This window comes from Sarcophilus harrisii, chromosome 4 (genome assembly GCF_902635505.1).
Source record: "Sarcophilus harrisii chromosome 4, mSarHar1.11, whole genome shotgun sequence".
In the NCBI taxonomy this organism is placed as follows: Eukaryota; Metazoa; Chordata; class Mammalia; order Dasyuromorphia; family Dasyuridae; genus Sarcophilus; species Sarcophilus harrisii.
In genome coordinates, this window is record NC_045429.1 from 383,867,114 (window position 1) to 383,888,216 (window position 21,103).

Here is a 21,103-nt window from a genome sequence, read left to right on the forward strand (position 1 = left end):
AAGTGACTATATGAGATGCTACAAAGATGAAATCACTAGGCACTGGCAACAGGTTTCTTATGGGCAGGGGTATGTGTGGGGGGCATTGAGAGAGAGTGAGAAGTCAAGGGTGCTACTTAGATTGCCAACCTCAATGACTAGGAGAACTCTGGTGCTTTCAACCATAGTGTGGAAGTTTGGATGGTAGTAGGATTTAGGGGAAACGAGATGAGTTCAGTTGGGGCTATGTTAAAGTTTGAAGTGTCAAATAGACATTTAGAGATGAGAGACTGGAAGCAGCAGAAAGATTAGGGCTAGACAGATGGAGTTGAAATTCATCAATAAAGAGATGATAATTGAATCCATGGCAATTGATGAAATCACCAAAAGAAATGTATAGAGGGAGAAGAGTCCAAGAGAGCCCTATTGGACATCCATAATTCGTGGGAATGACCTGAATGAAGATCCAGCAAAGGAAATTGAGGAATATTCAGGCAGATGGGAAGAACTCAAGACTCTGGAGTCATGAACAACTAGAGAAGAGAATATTAAGGCTAAGAGGGTGATTAATAGTGTCAGAAGCTGCAGAAAAGTGAAGTTTGAGAAAAGACCATTGGATTTGGCAAGTAAGAAATCATTAGTAACTATGGAGAGGATCATTTTCATTGAATAATGGAGGTTGGAAATCAGAGGAGAGATTTAAGAAGATTAAGAGGAAAAGTGACCTTCCCATAGAATTCAGTCACAATATGGAGGAATGATAGGAGATGATACCTAGGATGGATGGGTGGTTCAAGCTAGAGTTTTTGAAGTTTTGAAACACTGACATGTTTCCAGGCACCAGTGAAGCAACCAATAGACAAGGTGTTGTTATTGTTTGTCCATCTTAAAAAGACCACTGGCATGAGGGAGATGATGTTTTGACTTGTGAGTGAATTGGATTTAAGTGAGGCAAGGCTGTGCAAAGTCACCAGTCTCACTCTCCTCCAAAGTCAGCCAGATCCCAGCAACAAGACACAGATCAGGATAATTGGACATAGGTCTGGATGCAATGAGAGACCTAAACCTTTCAGTAGATAGGGAGAAATGAGGATAAAAAGTAGGGATACTATAGGAAGAAATCTGCTAAAAAAAAAAAATAAATGGGATCACTTTTGCATCTAGAGAAGTTTATTTTGGCAAAGAGAAGGATCCCCTCTGCATGTAAAATAGGGATAAAGGAGAAGATAATGGCAGAAGGCACCTGGAAGATGTGTGTTAAGGAGGAAGGGAGAAGAGGAAGCTCTCAGTGAATGGGCTCAGGCTTTTTTTTTAGTAGGATAAAAAGCAGAGTTCTCAGCCGAGAGAGTCTGTAGTAAGGGGACCAGGGAAAGTTTGACGGAGAATGAAGAAAGGAAAGGAGAACTTATTAAGTATCTTCTTATTAAGTGCCAGGTGCTGAGCTAAGATGTTTTTGCAAATATCTCATTTTATTTTCACCCCACTCCTGGGAGATACATGCTATTGCTATTTCCATTTTGTAATTGAAGAAATTGGGGTTAAATAACTTGCCCAGGGTCATTCATCTAGTAAGTCTTTGATGTGGAACTTGAATTTGGGTCTTTCTAACTTGAATCCATGAGCTCTATCCACTGAAAAGGTTTGGAAAGCTAGTGAGTGGAACTGTAAATCAATTAGGAAGGTATAAAAGAACTGCCTTGCTTTGGTGAGAACCTAGAATTTAGTACCCACAATTTCCTAACATTGTAAATGGCCATCGCATCTCACTCAAACATGTCTTCCTCCATTATAATTCCTAAAGATTCAGAGGGAAGACTCCATGAAATAAACTTCAGCAAAAGGTCACGATTATTTCACAACAGTGAAATAATTGCTGAGGCAGAGTGTCAGCAACAAGACTCTTGTGGAATGTATGATTCTATGATTCTACTTTGTATTGCAGACTGAGATGTTTTTCCTTCCCAGGAGCTTCAAAAAGTTAGCTGGCAGTTGAAAATGTGGTGCAAGATGCTTTCATTCCTTTTTAGATCTTAAATCTTATTTTAACTCCCTGAAATAACGTGGGATTAAGAATCTTATCCTGAAACATAAGCAAAAGAAAGCATCTCAGATTGTTCCTTTAAGAGAACTATTACTAGATCATTTCATAACTTTGGGTCAGAGGTTGAAGTTTGTCATTTGGAAACTGTCTTTACTCATAAAAGCTTTCTGGTTTTGGCCCCCATGTGATAAAGTTTCGTTCTTTGTGTGTGTGTGTGTGTGTGTGTGTGTGTATGGCACTTAATCTAGAATAATAAGAGAACTCTTTATTCCTCCTCCTTCCCCTATTGATCACACACCTGCCCCTCCCCCAATAGAATTATAATAAATATAGGTTGTCATCAAGTGTTCACTCATCTGTCCTGATCTGCATATTGACTTAGCTTTAAAAGGTATTGTTATCCAGCTTTTACTGTATTTTTCATTACTTTGTTAAATATTTCCCAATTACACTTTAATTTGCTTCAGGTCACATAAAGGAGTGTAGCAGGTTACCTTCAGCCTGCATAATTAACATCCCTGATCCTCTAAATCCAAATAATCTGTAGTGGGATACCTTCTCAAGGCGACCCATTTCCTTGGGGCACTCCATGTTAGTGGAATGAAGGAAAAGGGAAGACTGAACAGAACTACTTAAATTGCCTTTTATTTTAAAAGGCTCAGAGGTTGGGAGTATTTTTTACATCTGTCTCGTCAATGTGGGATTTCTTTCATGTCTTAACTCTCCTGAAAGATATGGAGATAGAATATAAAGTAAGCCTTGGAGTCAGGAAGACCGGTATGCTCACTGACCAGGTGACCCCCAGGCAAGTCATTTAATCCCTCAGCCTTCTAGCCAACTCTTAAGATTTTAAGAAGCAGAAGAGGGAGTTGATCTGTGATAGTGGAGAGAGTTTTCCCCACTGGGAACTCTTTAGACCAAGAATATCATATGATCCCAAACCATACAATAACAATAATTTCTAGTTCTTACATTGTCACCTTGCTTTTGCTTTGTTCATAGATTATTCAACCACTACAGAGCTTTTCACTATTTGGAAATTTCCAATGAAAATAAGTGATGATCACACATATGAGGGTTGACAGGACAAAAGGCTACTTTCTATGTTGCTGCTCTCTGCAGCATCCATTTATAAATGTGTAACTGAGCTATATGTTTCATGGGAAATGAAGAAGTAAACAGAATCATGGAGCAAATCACACTCTTCTCCGTGACTGCCCTGAAATTCTTTCAGACCAACCGACCAATTTGAAAGAACAAACTCATCACTGAGGGCTTGGGGGGAAATCTGGCCCCAATCTCCATTTCCAGTTTTTTTTCGTATATTACTCTTTTTCACATACACTGTCTAGACACATATACTGTCTAGCTGAATTTTTCTTTTTGCTGTTTCTCACATGCAATGCTCAAGCCCATCTCCATTTTTTTTGCATTGGTTTTTTCCCCTTGCCTGAGAAGCACATTCTCCACACTTTCTTCTGCCTCTTAGATGCTCTGATTTCCTTTAAAACTCAGTTCAAGGGTCCCAAGAAGCCTTTCCTGATTTCTCCAGTTGTTACAAATTCCTCCCCCTCTAATTATCCTTTATTTTGCACATACTAGACATGTACATGTCCCCTCTAATAAAATGTAAGCTTTTTGAGAGATTGTTTCAATTTTATCATTGTATTCTCAATGGCTGGTGCATAGTAAGCATTTAATAAATGCTTATTGATTCCTTAATTAGGTAAATACCAAAGTAGGTTCAGTGAAACTGAACTTCTTACTCTGCCACATGTATTAATTCCTTGCTTTTGCATTGACCACCAAGATTAATAATTTATAGGAAGGCACAAATAAATTCTTTATGCACCTCCCAAAGCTGAGAAAACAACCTGCAATGAGTCCTTGCACAGAGCAATGGTGAGGCTGATCCAAATGCCAATTCCATGTTAGGCAAAAGGAAGAGTCCTTTTTTGCAGCCCTCTCTAAGGTCTCTTGGTTCAACCCGCTAGAGGAGTTGGTAAGTAATTATGATTGGTCCACTCATTTAATAGGCAACACTATGGACTGGTCAGTCCCATTGTAAAAGTCTCCTCAAACCAATAATGCTTTAAAACAAAGTACCTTCTCTGGTTTGGGGGAAGGAGAGAATTGGAATAATAATACAGTGATATTTGGAGCACAAGTTAGAGAAATATCACTAGAAGGAGTACTTAGGCTAGCAACTAGGGATAGATTTGAGAGAGATGAGCTAAAAAAATTAGGAAGGGAAATCGAAAGGGAAAAGAACAATTACAGAGGGGTGAGTAATTAGCTAGAGTCATCTCTGAAAATAGGCAAAGAAAAGTTACTTTTCTTGGATCATAAGTTTAGAGCTGGAAAAGACATCCCTTATAAATTTATATGTTCTTTAAGAGTAGGGATTATTTTACTCTTGGTGTATGTACCTCCCAAAGTCCAGCACCCTGCCCAATACACAGCAGGCACTTACTAATGGACTGACCAAAGGGGCTATCCAATTCCATTTATGGATGAAGAAACTGAGGCACAGATAAGTTTAAGTAAATTGTCCCTGATCACAGAGGTAATGAGGGTTTCAAGTGGAACTCAAACTCCAGAGTTTTATTGACTGCTACTCAGAAGCAAATTTTGAGGAAGAATGAGTCACTAGGAGCCAAAATGGTTGTCTGGGGTTCTGTCATTAGAGGAATATGAAAGTATACATTTCCTGAAAGTGCAGGAAAAGACTCTTTTGCTGCTAATGATAATAATAACCAAGCACAGCAACATAGGTTCCCAATAGGAAAAACAAACCAAAAAAGGCCCAAGGTGATCTGATTTTTATAGCACATCCTTATTCTTTCTTCTTCTGCCCATTTTTACTGCAGCTGATAGTAACTGTGGTGATAAAATTGGTGTAAGAAAATCCTCTTTCAAATGACTTCTCAGCTATTTATTTCCAGTGGAATCTTGGGTATAATACTTCATCTCTCTGGGCTGAGCCTTAGTTTCCCCATTTGTAGAATGAGAGGGTTGGGTTAGATGGCCTCTGAGCTTCCATTCAGTAGTGAAGCTGTAATCCTAATCTAGGGAAGGGCCAACTATGTGGGGCTCCTCTGGAAAGTAAATGGCCAGGCATAATTTTTACCCAGCTCCTTGTACTGCCCTATCATTTCTTCTTTAAGTATAATAAATCACCCATTCACCTTAGGGCTGAGATAGGATTTCCCTAAACGATTCTCTTAATTGAGGTAGATCAATACCATAATCTCCATGTTCCAAATTAAGATGCATTTCTTTTCTTTCTTACATAACACAGTCTACAAATCTTTTGGAGAAAGCCCATGGCTATCCTTACTAATGGACTGAAACAACTTTTCCTTAAGAATTGTCATGTGTATGTAGAAACCATTGTTTGAGAATTTCTTTTGGAGGCTTTTAAGTTTATTATAGATTATTCTCCTTTAACACTTATACACCTTCAAAACATATCTGTAAATGAGATAGCAAAAATAATTTAGTCAACTCAAAAGTCCATGAATGGACTGCCATTTCCACCATTCTAGAAAATGAGAAGCTGAGGCATGTAGGGAAACAAAGATATTTCCTTATTGTTTTTAAAGGATTATAATCTATCACCTCACATAAGAAAATACCCAAGGATATTTTTAATCAGAAGGGAAGTACCAATTTAGTCAACTCAAAAGTCCATGAATGGTCTGCCATTTCCATCACTCTAGAAAATGAGAAGCTGAGGCATGTAGGGAAACAAAGATATTTCCTTATTGTTTTTAAAGGATTATAATCTATCACCTCACATAAGAAAAATACCCAAGGACATTTTTAATCAGAAGGGAAGTACCTAATGTCCAAATTAGACAATTTCTCAATTTAAGCTTTTCTGCATCCCCAAACCTTACTGTCCCTCAAATAACTTTCCTAAAATAACAGTTCATGTATTTCAAAATAACCTAGTAAATAAAGACATGGGCATCATTTTATTCTGAGAAGTTTGTTTGAAAATGGACTTTGTTTGAAAATAACTTTCCTAGGTCTGGAGAGACTTACGTGAATTGAAGTGAGTAGATCGAAGAGAGCATCATACATAGCAACAACAAGATTATATTATAATCAATTCTTATTGGATGTAGCTTTTTCAACAATGAGGTGATCTGGGCCAATTTCAATAGATTTGTGATGGAGAGAGCCATCTGCACCCAGAAAGAGAACTTCATGGACTGAGTATGGATCACAACAAAGTATTTTAACCTTGTTGTAGTGGTTTGCTTGCTTTTTGTTTTCTTTCTGATTTTTCCCCTTTTTGATCTGATTTTTCTTGAGCAGCATCATGTGGAAATATTTGCACATATCTGAAATATCCTGGATTACTTGCTGTCCAAGGGAGGAAAAGGAGAGAGAAAAATTTGGAATATAAAGCTTTTCAAGGGTAAATGTTGAAAACTGTCTTTGTATACACTTGGAAAATAAAAAAAAGCTATTAAAAAAGGAAAATAACTTTCCATTCCTTTCCTTTAATAGTCCTATCTAAAATGAATGCAGGCAAAGTCCATATTTTTACATCTCCAAGACACCTTGGACATTTGTACATCTCAAACCAGTTCATACTAAACTGTTCCACTATATTCAAATATCTCTCTGGTCAATCTCTAAACCTAGAGGGACCATCCTATAGCTAAAAGATGGAACCCAGCTTTTAACCTTTAATCACTTGCATCCCCTAGTGCCCAAACAAGTCACTACAGCAAGATCTAGCTAGGGCTTCTGGAGACAGATGTGGAAGTCTCCACGCTAAGTATTACCTTGCTAAGGTTCTCTTCATCCTGTGCATCCTTGGCATTTCTCTTCTGCCTTCTGTGCTAAGGAACTTAAAAAGAAACATATCATGAGTTTATAACATCTGAAGTAAATACTACAGTGCTGACTAGGTTCTTCTCTAGAGAAGACATCTGTTGGGGAAAACAGGACAAAAACAACTTCACCATTCCAGGCTCCAATGTGATGTACAAGGTCACCTCATAAAGCTGAAATATCTGAGAGAACCACAGAATAAGAAGGAAAATCCAGTCATCAAAAGAGAGAATTTTCACACTGTAAATTCTTTGTGAAAAGATATGTCCAAGCCATAAGTTAATGACTTGGGTTTAATTCAGATTTTCTTATCTCATAAATCAGTTCTCCATTCTAAAATTTCACCCAAATGTCTGATAACTCAAATCATATAATCAATCTATCAATTCTTTGTTGATAAGTCAAGAAGTATGGATGATGGGCAACAACATGAATGAATTAGATATTTTATTTTGCTCTGTTTTATCTAATTTTATATTTTGAGACCGAGTCTCTTTATCTTGCCCATGCCATAGTATAGCAGGTCACTCACTGGCCCAGAACCACTTCTAATTAGCACAGGAGTTTTCACCTGCTCTGTTTCTGACATGAGCTAATTTTGCTCTTCCTTATGTACCCTAGGTCCCTTCCTTTCATCTTCTTAGGGGCTCAACATATTGCTACCCAAACACTGAAGATACACGATTAGCTGATTACTGCAGGTCAGAACTCCTGAACTCAAGCTATCTACTTGCCTCAGCCACCATGATATCTGGCAGCCTGGTAGACAGTGTACAATGAAAGGAGGGATATTTGACTGCTTGGGTACCATGGAAGTTTGATAGGATGAGATTCCAATTGGAATTTGACTCTGGGAGGATTAGAGAGACTTACATGAACTGATGCTGAGTGACATGAGCAGAACCAGGAGATCATTATATACCTCAACAATAATACTGTATGAGGATGTATTCTGATGGAAGTGGATTTCTTAAACAAAGAGAAGATCTAACTCAGTTTCAATTGATCAAGGATGGACAGAAGCAGCTACACCCAAAGAAAGAACACTGGGAAATGAATGTAAACTGTCTGCATTTTTGTTTTTCTTCCCGGGTTATTTATACCTTCTAAATCCAATTCTCCCTGAGCAACAAGAGAACTGTTCGGTTCTGCACACATATATTGTATCTGAGATCTACTGTAACCTATTTAACATGTATAGGACTGCTTGCCATAGGGGGGAGGGGGTGGAGGGAAGGAGGGGAAAAGTCGGAACAGAAGTGAGTGCAAGGGATAATGTAAAAAATTACCCTGGCATGGGTTCTGTCAATAAAAAGTTATTTTAAAAAAAGGAATTTGACTCTGGAATGGCATTCCTTATTGAAAAGGAATACAATAATTAAAAAAGGGTAGTAAGAAGGTGCATTGTCCAGGGCTACCATATAGAAGTGAAGGAATCCAGAAATCTAAGGAGAGGAACATAACACAGAGTGTTTGGGTGATGACCTCTGAAGGTAGAAAGAGAAGCAATGTTGTTGTGTGGTACATACAAATACCATTTGAATAGAAGAAGGAATTCTAACAAGTTTGGAATACAGATTCATATAATCATCATGAGGTCTATTAGCCAACCTAGATAAGGAAGACTCTAGCTTCTTCTCTTTTTTCCAAGTCTCCAAATAGCTCTTCTTCCTTCCACAACTTATTCTGTGGTTTCCTAGTTCAGTTTCTTGGGGGCAGCACTATAACTTAATTGTCTTAAAGAGTTTCCTAGACCAGTGGTGGCAAATTCAAGTAAAAACAGAGACATTACATCATACATAAGGGTTGCTGGCAGCCACATATTGACTCAGGTAGTCCCAAATTAATATTATCTATGTTTTATTATATTTTTATTTATTTGGTTAAATATTTCCCAGCTAAATTTTAACCTGTTTCTGGTAGAATTCAAGAGAGTATCACAGACTACATGGGGCCAGTGGACTTCATGTCTGATACCTCTGGCCCAGAGCACTAAGTTTAATGAATTACCCAGAGTCACATGGCAAATGTATTTATCAGAGAAAGGATCTACACTCAGATGTTTCTGATTCCAAAGCTGGCTATTTAATATTCACACGGTCCCTCTACTGGCAATATATTTGGAGGGATTATATTTACAGTCATATAATTCCTCTACTTAAAAACATACTAAAGAAAAGTTTCATCATCTCAATGTTTAAATCATTCAAATCAAAACTCCCATTTTGTAGAGAACCATTCCAATCCAGTGAACACATTTATATCAGCAATGTCAAACTCAGAAGACCTAGAACTAAGAAATGATTGCAAAGGAATCAACAAGAAGTCCTCTAATAGACTTCTGAACCAGAGTCAAATAAGAATCTTCTCGTATATGTCTTCTTTCCTTCTCACATCAAAATTCTTAGAAAAAAGTCATCTATATTCATTATCTCCATTTTCTCCTAATTTTCCTCTCAACCATGAGGAGTTTCTAACTACTCCTTGTACTCCCTGTACTGAAGCTACTATCTCTAAGATGACCGATTATCTATTATTAATTAAATTATTCATGAAATATTAAATCTGAAGGCTACCAAGAAGGTTTATATAATCCTCATTTTTCTTGACTTCTTTGATGCTAATGATATAATTGACCATCTTCTTTCCTCTTGGGTTTCCTTGTGGTCCTCTCCCTACCTCTCTGCCCATTCTCTTCAGTTTTTTTTTTCCGGATCAAGCATCTCTTGCCTACTAACAAATAGTGAATGTAGGACCATAAATTTTAATTTTGAAGGAATGTAAGATAACATATAGATAAACCTTTTCACTTTACAGATGAGGAAATTGAGTCTCACAGAAGTTAATCAAACTTACCTAATATAGAGATATGTATATATATATATATACACACTTATTTCTCTCTATATATTATATTAGTATATATACATTATACATATATATATATATATAAAGTTATATTTCTTTCCCCAAAGCTCCATCATGAGCCCTTTTCTCTTTACGTCTCATATCTTAACTCCCATAAATTCAATTACCATCTTGACATAGATTATTCTCAAATTCAACCCAAATATTTCCTCTGAAATATTATGCTGAACATCTAAACTAGATAATTGTTTCATTCTTTGTATTTGTATTCTTAGCAATCAGCCCAGTATTTGACATATAGTAGTTGCTTAATAAATATCAGTTGATTGATATCCTGTAGGAATTATCTTCAACATGTCATTATTGAACTCTTCTTTTCCCCTTAACCCATCTTTCCTCCAAACTTTTCTATTGAATCTCATATTTCAGTCATTCTGGTCCACATACTTTGAAGATATCTTTGACTTTTTCCTTTTTTGTCCCTCAAATCCAATTGGTAGCCAAGTTCCATCAATTCTACAATTATGATACCTTTTATTTATATCCCTTCTCTTCACTCATAAGGCTGCCATTCTGGCTCAGATCTTTATTAGTGTCTGCCTAGACTTGGCCCTGGTGACTAAACTCCTTCTCTGACCCTCCTCAGCTTTAATTGTAATCACCCTTGACTTTAGTTCCTCATATTAGCTGATTTCTGATAGTGATGAAAATGACTTTGATATTCTGTCCCAGAACAAAAAAGGCCTTCCAGGATTTACAATCCATGGTTCAAAAAATTATTCCCCAGTTCTTAGGTCATTTCTAGAGCTTTTTTTTTTTTTTTTAAAGATTACTTCTGGATAGGTAAGACTTCAGGTAGGAAATGCCTGATCATAGGCACTCCTAACCATGAAGGAGAATTCTGAACTTTTGTTCTCTTGTTTGATAAGAGAAAGGAGGCCAAAATTAGAGCAGCTGTGAAAGGAAACTAGATCCTCGTTAACAGTGAAACTTAAAACTCAAATCCAACAAATTCACCAATTTGTTCAATAATATTTATTAAACCTCTGTCATGTATTAAGTTTTTGATGGTACAAGAGAAATTCAGTAGAGGGGAAAAAGGCCCATATAAAAATAAATGTAGTATAAAATGGATTGGTATACCTAAGAGATATGGAAAAAATTCTGTGAGAATAATAGAAGATAGATCATTTCTTGTTGGGAGGATCTGCAAAGACTTAGAAGATATGACATTTGAGTTATACCTTGAAGAACAGGCAAAATTCAACAAACAGAAATGGGGTTTGTGGTAAGTAAGTGACATTTAAAGCAAAGGGAACAGCATTTGTACTTGGGACACATTAAAATAGAATTGTGTTTGAAAAGTAAAGAAAATTTCCAGTTTTCCTGGAGTACATGAGGTGTAGAACTGATTGCATTTTATCTTATATACTTAGACCAAGTCATCAGATCAAGTTAAAGCATCATCATAGATATTCTGGGAACATAATTTACTTCATTCCAATCATTTTTAGACTGATTTGTAGAATAACCTACCAATCTATTAACCTAATTTCTATTAGGTTACTCCTAATAACAAGGAGGAAATCAGTATTCAATTGTTTTTCATTCACGTGCAAATCTTCATGACTCCTTGTGGAGCTTTCTTGGCAAAGATATTATAGTGGTTTACCATTTCCTGCTCTAATTCATCTTACAGATGGAGAAACTGAGACAAACAGGATTAAATGACTTGCCCAGGATGATACAGCTAATAAGTATCTGAGGCCAGATTCCAGGAAGAGGAATCTTTCTGACTCCCAAATTGGCACTCAATCTAATTTACATATTGACCTAAAACACAAATCAACTGTTCTGTTAGGTTTAAACTTGATTTTAAATGGTTAGGAGGAACAAGGCCTGGATGCTTCAAAAAACAGTTTTGGGAAAGCAGTTTCTTCCAAAGGCCCAAGCCATATTTTAAAATCATCACATTGAGGAAACAGATCAGTAAAATGTTAATGCTCTCTGTTGAGCTAGTTACATTACCTGCTTGAAATTTTTATTCTATTTCATCTTTTAATCAAAACCCAAAATAATTAAAGGCTCATTCTACATGACTTTGTGTTTTGGGGATTTCTTTTCAGTTTAGATAAGGAAGAAATACAAGTATTAGGGAGCTTTTAAATCTGGAATAATCTTGCTAAAATTACCTTGATAAGATAAAATGACCTCGATGAAGCCATAAATCCAGTGGTGTCAAATTCACATGGAAATAGGTCTCTGCTGTATTTTGATTTAGAAAATCACAATTTAACATTGTTTATGCTGTATTGTAATTTATCTATTTTGTTCAACATTTTCCAATTGCATTTTAATCTGATTTGGGCTGCACTAGTGAATTGTGTGTGTCTGACACCTCGATTTTAGTCTATATGCTACATTTTTAATATAGTAAAGAATATAGACTATCAAGGCAAGAAGGGACCTTAAAATCATCTAGTCTAATTCCTTCATTTTACAGAAAGTTCAGCTGAGCCTTAGAAAGGTAAAGTGATTTGCTTCACATCTAGTAAATGGCAAAGTCAGGATTCAAACTTATGACTCACAGTCTAGACTTCATGTGGTTGAAGTCCAAAAATCAAAAATTTCTTCTTCCTTTTCTCCTTTGAGCCCACTATTCACAACTACTATTCACCAACCTCTTTATACTGACTTTATCCTCTTTTATTTCTTAGGAATTTTTTCTTTTTTTGCTTTTTATATTATTTTTTCTATTATGACTGGGAATCCATCACCCTCTCTAAAAGTTTGAGAGAAGAAATATGTATTTTAGGCCCTTTATTCTTTGTCATCTCTTCTAGAAAAATTTCACTGAGTGATGGGAAGTCACTTATGTTTGCTGGACCTCCAACATGGCTCTCATTGGCCCAAAAATTACAGCGATATTTTCAGTGAAAATAGAGGATACATGTTTTCCTTTATCCTGCTGAACAACAGCATTATAGTATGACTAGTATCCTCCACTGAGTTTGTATGAGCTTGTTCACCCTTTGTTTTCAAAAATAATCACTGATATCATGGGGTGTGATATCTTGATTTTTTCATGAATTGAATTTAAGTGAGGCAGAGTTGTTCAAAGTTATAAACCTCGATCTCTTTTTCAGGATCATTGAATGGCAAGACAAAAATCAAGATGACTAGACGTGGTCCAGGATGTGGTGGATGACTTTGGTATCTTTGGTGTGTGACTAAGCTCTAAATACTCCACAGTACCTGCTTCAGCTGCTTCCATGGTCTTTAGAATAAATTGTTTTTATCTGCCATTCTATAGGAGGAAATCTTCATGTGTCTGGGGTAGACATACTCCTAATGCATGAGGTCTGTCAGATACCCTCACCTGTTTTAGTCCATCTACCAAGTTGTTTTTATTAGGATGGACCACTGCACATGTTACAGCTTCTTGGAATTACATGTGAGAATGCAGTGACAGGTAGACACCAAAGGAAGCTGAGCAGCCCTGAAAAAGGCGTGGCAAGCCATAACATCAGAGATGCTAGTCCTCCCTAAACACCCCAGAGATGGCTATTAGCCAACTTCCTACATCCTCTGGAGATTCCTACGGTAGTATTTAAAGACTTAATCACAGCTGCTCCAAAGTATCACCCCACTCTTTCTTTCTTTTTTAAAATTGTGAATATAGTCATTAACAAAAATAAAAATTTTGAGATAAAAAGAATAAAGAAGAAGAATTTTTAGGAAATGGTGATATTTGACAATATACAGTTTTTCCTCAAAAGAAATGAATATATACATAGAGATGTATGTATGTTTTTGTATATGTATATATGTTTATTGTTGTTTTTCAGTCAATTAGTTATGTCTCTTTGTAACCCCATTTGGAGTTTTCTTGGCAACATTACTGGAGTAGTCTGCCATTTCTTTCTCTAGGTCATTTTACAGAAGAGGAAACTGAGGTAAATAGAGCTAAGTGATTTTCCCAGACTCATGCAGCTAATTAAGTATCTGAGGCCTGGTGTTGAACTTCAGTCCTCCTAATTTGAGGCCTGGCTTTCTATCTACAGTGCCACTTAGCTGATCAAAGCCAATTTTGATTTCAGGAAAAATATGACTGGTTTGTTTCATTACTATATCAGAAAGTTCAGTAGTTGCTAGTACATGGTGCATGGGACTTCAGAGATAGACTTTCTTGGAAGATTCATACTCAGTTTATTTATATACACACATATTTGTATATATATATGTACATATATTTGTATATACTATTAAATGTTTAATAATTGGCTCTTTTAAAATGTATGACACATTTAAGATTTTTTGGCATTATTAGTACTTTTTCATCATTTTTTAAGTTTAGATAACTGCAAAACAATAACAAATCAACTCCTAATGGAAATAATCAAATGATACATCCGACACAACTGCTCACATTGAAAATTTTGACCATGTTTTTACTAGCTTGTATAAGCTTGATGTACTTGTATATAAAGCTTTTTAAAATAGAATAAAAATTATTTGTCTCTCCTTCTGCTCTTTCCTCACTCTGTGCATGCAAAGATGTTGTACTAATGGTCTTTGTTTTTCCTCATCTATCTAATTATCCCTTAACCCACTTTTTCCTCCGTCCCAGTAGGATCTATTCCTTACAATCAATATGTACTGTCAAGCAAAACAGATCTACAAACACTGTGGGCATATCTGAAAATAAAAATTCTATAGTTCCCTTCTCTACCAAAAGCATCACCTCATTTTGCATGATTGAAATACAGGCTGGTCTCTCTACTACTATAGTTATCTAGCAGTCCCCAATTAATTTCATCCCTTTGAATTTTTATATAAACAAAAATAAGCACATGAATTTTTAGCATCTTTTATTTTACAAGCTCAGTATATATTTCTTGGCTAGTCCAAAGGACATTTTTACATAAAAAAGTTCAAGTTATTGGAGTAAAATAATTTTCCAGGTACTTATGGTTTTTCATTTAATCCAGTGATTTCTTAATGTCCCTTACAAATATTATTACCATTCTCCAGAAGCCATTAAATTTATGAAGTTTGGCAAATCAGTTTTGATTGTATAACTTAGTTGAATGTCCACACTTCTCTGCCCTGAAACTGAAGTGCTTTGAAAACTAAGTATAGAACCTTTTGGGAACCCATGTATCATATTCTAGTGACCACTGAGCTTACTGATCCAGTAATGAAACAAACGAGATGCACTTCATCTAAAATTAAAATTGGTTTTGATCAATTCTTTTTTAGTTCTTTGAAGTTCTAGCCATCATTTCCCATTTGCTCAGGCTGCCTGATTTTCTGCTGACTCCCTACAGGGAAAACCCTGATTTTTTTTCTATTCTTTTTTTCCCCAAGAACTGAGAAAAGGAAAAGATAGCAGTAATGGAGCTGCAGGAGCAGCCAAGCAGCAGATTGATTCAATAGGAGAAATTCAACACATCCCAAAAGATTCCCTAGGATTTTATATCCTGCTGCTTAGGGTGTAATTTGTCATAATAAGAAACTGAAGATTTTCTGTCAGGTATATCAAAGCTCTCAGTGATTACTTGGAGGAGAGGGGGAGAGAGTGAGGGAAAGAGAGAAGAGGGGTAGAGGAGGGAGTGTAGAGAGAGAGAGGGGAAGGTTGACAGAGGACGGAAGAGAGACAGAGACAGAGAGCCGCCAGATGGAGACAACAGAGAGCCAGACAGAAGAGATAGACAAGAGAGACAGACAGAAGAGGTAGACAGAGAGACAGAGGACAGAAGATAGACATATAGACATATGCACAGAGACAGAAACAGAGAGACAGAGAAAAATGGGAAGACACATACCTGCAAATGCGAAATGTCTTTCTTTGGGAAATGCTCTTACATTTAGGAGATAGAATAAAGGATGCTTTAATTGAAAAATCACAGGCAGTGTGGGATAATGGAAAGGGCTTTGACTATGGTATTGGAGCACCTGGGCTTGAGCTCCACCTTCAGTACTACTTCTGTGATCTTGGTCTTCGACCTTCACATACTCAAAAAAATATAAAATGAGGAAATGTCCTTTCCAGTTCTAGATCTTTGATCCTATATTAAACGTGTGAGAAATTTTAGTTCACATTAGTAACAAAGATAAAAATCTATTAATTAACTGAATAATGTAAATACAATATGGAAGAAAAAATGGCAGCTGCATACAAATGAGCAGAATACTGACAGAATCCTTTTTCTTTTGGGGGGACTATCAGATTGGCTTGATTTATTTTCTAAACCTTGTGTACAATAAACTCACTGTGCAAAGTTCTATTTAATAACAGAAAAATTGCCTTAGTCCTCACTCTCTTGGGAAACTAATCTCTTTTTAACTATGTTTTATTAGTCCTTGCCATTGTTTAGTTGTTTTTCAGCCATGTCTGACTCTTTCTGACCCCATTTTGGGATTTTTTTGGCAAAGATATTAGGATAGTTACCATTTTCTTCTTCAATATAATTTTACAGATGAGGAAACTGAGGCAAATAGGATCAAGTGACTTACCCAGGGTCATAGAGATATGAGGTTTGATTTGAACTCAGTCTTTGACTTCAGGCCTGTACCCCATCCACTCCACCATATCGCTGCTCTATATCTTATTAGTGCTTTTGGCTTATTTTTACATCACTATCATCTTTCATCATTCTTTGTAATGTATCCTTCCTTGAAACAAAGAGACAGTTAAGCAAAACAAATGGATATATCCTTCAAGTACTCCCTCTCTATTGAGAAAATATATATACTTTTCATTCTTAATCTTCTGAAATCACTGGAATTAACTTTCCAATGCACACACCAGTTTAATCACCAAATAGCATTGTGATTCACTAACTTGATTCTATTAAACAGGAAAGAAGTGAGCAAGTCTCATACTTATCCTAGCAGTTATAGTACTTCACCCTCCTAAGCAAAAACTGAAATGCCTAGGGATTTTTTGTTTGTTTGTTTGTTTGTTTTTGGTTCTGGGAGATTGTTGGATCTTCTTATTCTAGCTTCACTCTTTCAAGAGTGGCCCTACTCATTCAATATTTTAAGAGGTGTGGTTAGTATGAATTTAACCAATAAAATCAGCTCTGAGCCCCCATTCTATGGCAAAAACCATCCTTCTCCCTGAAATTGAGATATTTTATTGAGGCTTAGTCATGAGACCTCGGCATAACAGAGTTGATTCTTCACAGGAATGGACAAGCATTCTTGGATACTGTAAACAGCACTTTACTCTTGGCATACAATCAATAAAGGTAATAAAACAACACATAACAAAACATTTACCTCTCAGTTACATGCTCACAGCCTCCACCAGTGCAAGCAACCTTACATAAGAATATAAGCTGCTCTGAAACCAGAAATGATAGGAAAGATATAATTTGGTTTACTTTTTCCAAACTGCCATTCCTGACTTTAAGCAGGCAAGGGAATGTGGACAAAACAAAGCAGTCTTCGTTCAATATTCAAATGATACTCTACTAGGGCCAATCTAGTCTTTATACAAAGACTTGGGAAACTCCAGACCTAAAACTCACAGCATAGAGAATGAACTCAGGATATAACATAGAATGGCATTCCTGACAGCCAACACTTCTCCATTCTGACCATCTCTTATTCTCATAGGTTATTCATCCTTATGGAGCAATTTGATAGGCAAAAGTTAGACATAAAGAGAAATTCTCTCTCCACTCCATTCAGCATCTTGTGTTGGTCATCATGAACCCTTCACTTCAGTGGAGAAGCCAATAGACATGAACCATTCCTTCTCTGCCTCCAAGTTTAATCACCATCTCTCCCTTTCCCTCTCCTTTCTCTTTCCCTCCTTTTCTTTTTCTCTTCTTTTCTCTTCCATTCTCCTTTTTCTTCTCCTCTTTTTCCCTTCCTCTTACCTTCCTCTCTCTTGCCCTCTGTAGTACATCTCCTTTTTTGCTTTGCTTTCTTTCATTTCCTCTGTCATTTCTTTTTTTTACCCTTCATCCAGGAAATACAGATAAGAAATGTCTATTCACATTTATGACAATAATATTTACATTTTTCTATCTAAGTGTGCTCTTATTTGGAAACTGAACAAAAGCAAGAAAAGGTACAGATAAGTATTGGAATAGTCACCATAACCTCATTTGAGTATTCACAAGTATTACCCATTTCCTTTCAATAACTTTGCAGAATGATTGATGCAATATTAAGTACAAAGCCTCTCCAAAAAAAAGTCAAAAAACAATGCTATCATGCACTAATGAGTTATGTCAGGCCAATACCCTATGTTTTAAGTGTCAAAAATTAAATAGAGTTAAAATTAGATATTAAATTGGATACATAGTGGAAATTGTCTTAAGTACACAGGTGTCCACAATTTAGAAATGTCTCCTACTTTCTCTTTAACTGTATTCTGAGAATAAAATATAGATGGGATCACAGAATCATAAATGTAAAGATGGAAAATTTTGTAAAAGTCATCTAGTTTAATCTTTTTACTTTGCATATTAGGAAACTGAGGTGTTAAATAACTCACTGAGTTATATATTATTATATAAATAACTCAAATGGGGCAGATTTAGGTTTTGAACCCAGGTCTTTGGACTAAATTGTTAAATTTATTGCCCTGCTTATAAAATTTTTGGACAAAAGTCAGAAGGGATGGCTCATATACATCCAAAAAATTCTGGCAGGTTAGAATTATGGGTCAAATCTAACAAGATTTAAAAAAAAAGAACAATTTTAAAAAATATATACATGGCTTTAGTTTTAAAAATTTAAACAAAAAGATATGACGGAAGGAAAAAAAAAACACCTGAGAATTTAACTGCAAGGCAAGTTGAATATAAATCAAAGCAAATGGAGATGCAAGAAGATGAAATGTCAACTACTTGCTGTTAACCACATAAAACAATCCATCTCCCATCTCTGTACCTTTGTATTGAGTGTGTTTTATATCTCAAATGCTCTTTTTTCCTTATCTTTATCTCTTTTCCTTATCTTTATCTCTTGGCTCAAAGTTCACTTTATGTAGGAAGACTTTTTTGGGCCATCCTCTTGGAGATTAAGTATATGTAGAAGAAATGGAAAGTATTTTCATATTCCTCTTTTCTATTAGAACATAGTTTCTTGAAGGCAGGACTGTTTTTGCCTTATTTTGTATCCCTAGCAGTTAGCACAGTGGCCAACACATAGCAGCTAAATACTTGCTGACTTACATGTCCAACATTACAGAGGCACTGAGTGGCACAGCTGGAATTCAAATGTTGGTCTCCTGAATTACAATTCTGCTATACTATATGTGTTTTAATGTATGGTCAGAAAAAATGTTCATGTTATTTGTGATGAACTCACGACAATGATGCTTTGAGTTTTTTGAACATATATTAATTTTCAAAAAGCTTTACAAACATAAATAATATATTCTCTTGTCCTTTGTGTGAATAAGAGATTATAACAGTTTGATTTCCAATGAGTACGAAATCCATATAATTAAGAAGCCAAGAAAAAGGTCAAGAAGGTTACCATATTGAAAATGGAATATAAATGTCTTCTTCTCTTGGGGTCACCAGTTCAAATTTAGCTCCAGTCAGCAGCATCAAAAATCTCTAGTTGGACCTGACCTGCTTGCTGACCTTTTTTTAATCCTTCCAGAATATATATTCACTCTTCAAAACTGCTCCAACAGCAGGCATGGCAATCAACTCTAAGCAGCTCTCACCCATGTCTGCACCCTTTTCTCCAAACACACAATATTACAGCATATAACATTCCCTGGGGAATGCAATAGATTGGCAGTTGATGGTAGCCCCTCAAATGCCCTTTTTGAGGGCAGGAGGGAACAAAGCAGCCATTATCTGTTCCAAAATCACATTCTAAAAGTTTTCTTTTATGCAAGTGCAAGAACTTAGGGTTCTTGGATCCTTTGGAGTCCACTGGTAAATTTCAGGAGACATGTCCATTAACTCAGATGAAAATATATGCATCTTTATTTTAACTGATCTCCAGCTGAAATCTATCATTTCCTCCAATTACAATTATTGTGAGAAGAGCTCCATAGGCTCCACCACACTACCAAAGGAATCCATGACACATGAAAGGCGAAGAGCTCCCACTTTAGGGTCTGGTCTTATTTTTCCCTGATCTCAAGTGTCCTTGTTCCAAGGTCAGGGCAGGCAGCCTATACAGGAAAGCTTCCTCCTCGCTTATTTTATCTCTTTGCACTACTCTGATTTATAGATTACCGGTTTGTCAGCTTCATCTTTTCAAAGAAAAGGTTCAAGTCTCAACTGGTTGATGGAGATCAATGTAGATTCGATTTTCCATAATACAGAATGTACTATGAAACAACTCCTTAATAAGTTAAATGAAGCCTCAGGGATAGTGGTGTTAGTAGGTTACAAATTTATTATTCAGGAGAAGTACACAGAGTCTGTTTACAAAAAAGTATATAAATTTTTTTGAGACTGACCATGTACATATATATGTGTATATATGTATAATAGAGATATTTATAATTACATGTATAAATTAAATTTGTAAATATCTATATATTTTTCTTCTGATATAATTTTAAGAAAGGTGTCTTCATTTTGCTTGAGCTTAGGAGGTGCCAAGATATTGTGATTATTAGATTAGATAGACTATTATTATTAGATTCAATAAGTTTTGTATTGAGGCCTTCAGGTAGGCTTAAGAGACCAAAAATGTAATAAACAAAGGAGGTCCCTATAGGGACATATTGTTAGTCTTATTTTCTTGAGAAGACTAAGACATCAGGATAGTGGTACCATGATTTGCAAGTGAATTGGCTTTCAGTGAGGAAAGGCTGTGCAAATTTACAGATTGTACTCTCCTCCAGAGCCAACTGGATCCAGTGGCAAAATATTGATCAGGAGTATGGAGATGGCAGCTAGGGAATACAGTGGCTAGCCTATTGGGTATGGAGTCTGGAAGAATCATCTTTCCAAGTTCAAATATGGCCTCAGGCACTAACTGTGTAACCCCAAACAATTCATCTAGATTTGTTTACATCAGTTTCCTCATCCATAAAATGAGAAGGAGAAGGAAATGGCAAACCATTCTAGCATCTTTGCCAAGAAAACTTCAAATGGGGTCACAGAGTCAAAATGACTGAACAATAAGTACATGACCCACATTTTGAAGGCAGAGGGTTAACTTGAAGATGATGCTCATCATTTGGGTCTGGGCAAGGATCCCTCTGGCTTGCGTTTCCCTGCTTTTTAAGTTCATCTTTTACAGGAAGCCTTCACCAATTTCTGTTAATTCTAGTGTCTTCCCTCTGCTAATTATTTCCTGTTTATCCTGTATAAAACTTCGGTTATATATATTTATTTCTATGTTATCTCCCCAGGGATGTTTCTA

At 36.1% G+C, this 21,103-nt stretch overlaps 1 protein-coding gene across 1 annotated transcript in view; it reads right to left on the reverse strand.

Annotated features, from left to right (window-relative positions):
* The window catches only part of SMYD3 (SET and MYND domain containing 3), a 961,044-nt gene that overhangs the window by 123,406 nt on the left and 816,535 nt on the right, over positions 1–21,103 (reverse strand). The gene's annotated exons all lie outside the window — the stretch shown is intronic.